We start from the raw sequence: 4,883 nt of genomic DNA on the forward strand, positions 1-4,883 counted from the left end.
TACTGCTATATCTGTGTGTGATCCAAAGTCAAAAATATTTTTAATTGGTGCGTCACTCTGATTACTAGTACAGCAGCTGCCATACACTACTGCTATATATTCTCTCTGTGTGATCCAGAGCAAAAAAAAAATCTATTGGTGCATCACTCAGTGACGACTACCAGTACTGCCGTACACTATAGCTATATATCCTCTGTGTGTGATCCAGAGAAAAAAATATATTTCATTTGGTGCGTCACTCAGTGACGACTACCAGTACTGCCATACACTACTGCTATATACCCTCTGTGTGTGATCCAGAGCAAAAAATATATTTCTATTGGTGCATCACTCAGTGACTACTACCAGCAGTGTCGGACTGGAGCATGGAGGGCCCACCGGGGGTATGCAGTGGTAGGGGCCCATGCTTAGAGGTGTGGCCAGCCTCCAAAGGCGGTGTGGCCAGCCACTACAGAGGTTTGGCGAACCATTAGAGAGTATCTGGTCTGGACTCCTTGATAATTTATATAGTAAATAATGCTAGTGCATGCATGATAATGTACCAGATTAATAACAGCAATGCAATTGTAGAGAATACACCATAGTCTTGTGCAGTATAAGGTAACATATGCATAATGTATAAATCCAGTGCACAGTCTAGAACCTGATCCCTAGAGGAGGAGGGGCTCCAGGCAGTGGGGCCTACTGGAGGTTTCCCCTGTACCCCCGTGGGCCAGTCCGACCCTGAATACTAGTACTACCGTACACAACTGCCATATATCCTCTGTGTGTGATCCAGAGCAAAAAATATATTTCTATTATGTATTTGAAAAGGCAGCTCTGTCTGCTGTATCTGTAAGGGTTGATCTGTCCAGCCATCCAGGGGCTTTGCCCTGGTGTGAAATTATAATAATAAAAGCTTAAAACAAAAAGCCTAAAATTATTATTATTATAAAAAAATATCTATTTTTTTGTTTGTGCTGTACCCCAGTGTACTATACAATTTTTATTTTATTTTCATAAGTACTGGGACACTGCCGGCAGTAAATTATTTCCTACTCGTAAACGTATTGTGCGATACTGTCGGTCTAGTCAACCGCAGTGTGTAATTATTACATATATTTCTGATTCATTTGTGCGACACTGAAACCGACGGCGTGTGATATAAAAAATACTTCAAACAATTTTTGACTCATTTGTGCAACACTGTAACCGCAGTGTGTGATATAAAATATAATATATACTGTATATTTTGATTTAAATTAATATTTTGTGCTGTGTCATTCCAGTATACAGTATATCCAGGGACTGCAGCTGCTCCATCCATCTAGGGGTGTTCTGTCAGTCCACCCAAATTAAAGACATCTTTTTATATTTTGTGATGTATCCTCCCAGAATACATCCAGGCGTGCTCCGTCCATTTCAGGGTGTGGTGTCTGTAGCTCATATTTTTATTATAACGTATTGTCCTTTTTTCATAACTCTTCTTATCACCACATTGTAATTAATTCAAATTAATATTATTATTAATAATAATATTTATAAATTAGATACATTTAAATGAAATTGATATAAATAAACTCTCCACACTTATATAGCTAACGTTATGCATATCGAAGATATCTTGAAGGAAATGAAGAATTTGATTCTAAATAAATTAAATTTAAATAAATTGAAAAATAAAATAAAAAATCTAAAATATTGTCTTTATTATTCTTCTTTGCCTTAATCGTCTTTTTGTGAAGTGAAATCTTGAGCCTTGCCTAATGCGTCTCTTTTTTCAATAAATTCTTTTTATATATTTTGTCCTCCCAGTATATACAATCAAGGGCTGCTGCTGCTCCATCCAGCTACCCATGGTGCAATCTTTTGGCCTAAACAGGATAAAAACAATATTGTGAGCTGTGAGGTGTTCAGAATAGTCTGGAAATGAGTGGAAATTTATGTTATTGAGGTTAATAATACTATGGGAACAAAAACACCCACAAATTCTCTTATTTCTAGCTGTTTTGAATTTTTTTTTTTAAAGTATAGATCCAAAGCCAAAACCAAAGCCATCAAGGGTGGTTTTGGCAAAACCAATCCAGATCCAAAACACGAAGGAGATCCAGATCCAAAACCAAAACACAAAATCCCCAAAATGGCACGGTGCCCACCCCTAGTATATACTAATGTGACACCCTGAAGTAGGTATCATGGAAGTTAACAATTTACAGGTAAGTATTAGGAAGTCTTATCCTCTGGTTTAATGTGTTACAGTACTTTATCACTTCTGGTGTTCCCCACCTGGACCTGGTGTCTGTAGCTACTAACAGGAATATGTTTCACCAGCAACAAGTGATATACTGTAGTTCAGGATATATTACACACAGACATTAATTACACCATTTCTCTATAGGAAATTTATTTAACTGAAACACTTCTATAAATTTTTCTCAGCTGTAGGGTTTTGAGATTATATCATACAATGGCAATTTAGATTAACCTCAATGTGTATGTTAGTCACACACCATTTTCATGCAAAGAACAAAAAAGGCACAAGAAATAATATCCACATTTAACAATCCTTACACACTAATACAAAGTTTTAAACAATCACCTGTAAAATTCTCTTGTAATTGGGGCCATGTAAAAACCTTTCGTTTTGTAGCTAGCTATATTGAGTTTAGTGCACCTCTCTAGGAAATTTATATACTGAGAATAGTTAATAGAAGTCTGGGATGAATGTAGCAATGGAAGGATTACAGCAAATAGAGTGTAGCTGTTCTGTCCAATGAGGCGGTTTTGCAACTTCTATTATGGTGCAGCACAATATTTTTAGGCAACTAGGGGTCTACCTTGCTAGTCAGGATGTAAAATTAGATGATGGACTGTAGGTACTAGTCTGTTAAAGGAAGTTCTCTGTGATATCCATACTGCTGTGTCAGGCAATAACTAGGTTTACAACTGTGCCACTTGATCCTGACTCATCCTTAAACACAATGGGGGTCATTCTGACCTGATCGCTCGCTGCAGTTTCTCGCAGCGCAGCGTTTGGGTCGGAACTGCGAATGCACCCGCGCCGCAGTGCGCCGGCGCATGGCAGCCGTCATTGCCTAATGATCGCCTCTGAGGCAGAGGTGGTCGCTGGGTAGGAGGGGGTTGGACGGCGGCATTAAGCCACCGTTAAGGGGGCGCCGTCCAGCCAACGCATGCGTGGCCGGACCATTGGGGGGGAGGTCCGCGGCGGCTGCGTGATGTCACACGCAGCCGCTGCAGGCTGGGGAGCGACAAGTAGCTCCCTGCTGCGCTGGTCGGGAGCTACTCTTGAAGTGCAAAGGAATCGCAGCTGTGCGATGCCTTTGCATTTCTGCGGGGGGGGGGGGGGCGGCGGCACTGACATGCGGAGCGGACTAGCCCTGTGCGGGGCGTCCCCCCGCATGTCAGTGTGAATGACCATAGCTGTGCTAAATTTAGCACAGCTACGATCAACTCAGAATGACCCCCAATATACTGTAGGCAGCTAAGGTGTCTCTGTCCCTCTCATGAGCACTGTCTCCCTCTGTATATCTGGAAGAGGGCTTGTGATGTGTAGTTAGTGAAACAGGGCTACTGACCTGTACACCAAATAGGTTACTGTTCTCAATGTTACCTTTACCCTCTGTCTGACTGAGAGCAGTGGAGCATAAGCTGCAGCCCCCTGTGATATTGAGACCTGAATCCTTTAAGCTTTCAGTGTAACTAAGACAGTATTGTTCCTCACCATACCTCCCAACATTTAGTATCTGCTAAGCGGGACCTTTCTGCGCGGCGCAGCCTCTGGAAAAGGGGGCGTGGCTTTGCGGCAATACCACGATCGCCTGCCATGCCTCCCATTTTTGTGACAGGGGAGGCATGGCCAGCGCTCTCTTCCTCTGTCTCCTGTGAATAGATGCTGTGCTCATACGCACAGCGTCTATTCACTGCTGCTCTGCTAAGCAGGGCAGTGAGTACAGGAGCCTCCAAACTGCCCCTCCCCAATGCAGGACACTGCAGCCCACAGGTGGGACAGTCCCAGAAAAATGGGGCTGTCCCATGAAACTCGGGGCAGTTGGGAGGTATGTCTTACTGCGTTGCAAAGTTCTTGCCGTGTGCTGAGAAAACTGCGGACTGTCTGCTTCTGCGCAGAGGGGCTTCCTGCTATTTGCCGTCTCTTATCAGTCTCATAAAGGATATTAGTAATATAGAAACTGACTAATTTACTGTATAAAACCGTGTTCTCTCGTACACCAGGGTATTTCAGCAGGGAGTCTGTGACAGTCAACAGGATGATTCAACAATTACTGAGACTCCTACTATGAAGTGTGAGACAGGATAGCCTCAGTGGGGCTCATGGATCTCACTTGAAATGGCTATTTTGCCTCAGGGCTGACGTAATCTGCTCACCGCTCCTTAAAGGGGGTCAGGGCCGGATTAAGGGCCACATGGGCCTGGAGCTGAAAATGTTCAAGGGCTTACTGTGAGAAGTGGAGGAGCTGTAATCAGTGTGGGTGGAGCCAGAGCCACATGGGTACACACTGTATACACCTCCTACACTATCAGCTCCACTGTTTCCCTAAGTACATAAAAATATAAAAATTGCTAGAAAAACTATTTTTAATACTAATGATTTATGGTTGACTGGCCAGCTGGGTGGCTGTTCATCATCATGCTGCCATTATGATGGGTTTATTTTTATGTGGATGCCTGGAGCTGAAGCTCCATCAACCCCATTGTTAATCTGGCCCTGAGGGGGGTACACACGGAGAGATTCGTGATTAATTTCTAAGCAATCTGACTAGATTGCTTAGAAATTAAGCACGGATCTCTCTGTGTGTATACCCCACAACGATGCGCGGCCCAGCGCGTCGCTATCACCAGTACTAGATTGGCCTGCATGCAGGCCA

Source organism: Pseudophryne corroboree, chromosome 2 (genome assembly GCF_028390025.1).
Source record: "Pseudophryne corroboree isolate aPseCor3 chromosome 2, aPseCor3.hap2, whole genome shotgun sequence".
Taxonomy (NCBI): Eukaryota; Metazoa; Chordata; class Amphibia; order Anura; family Myobatrachidae; genus Pseudophryne; species Pseudophryne corroboree.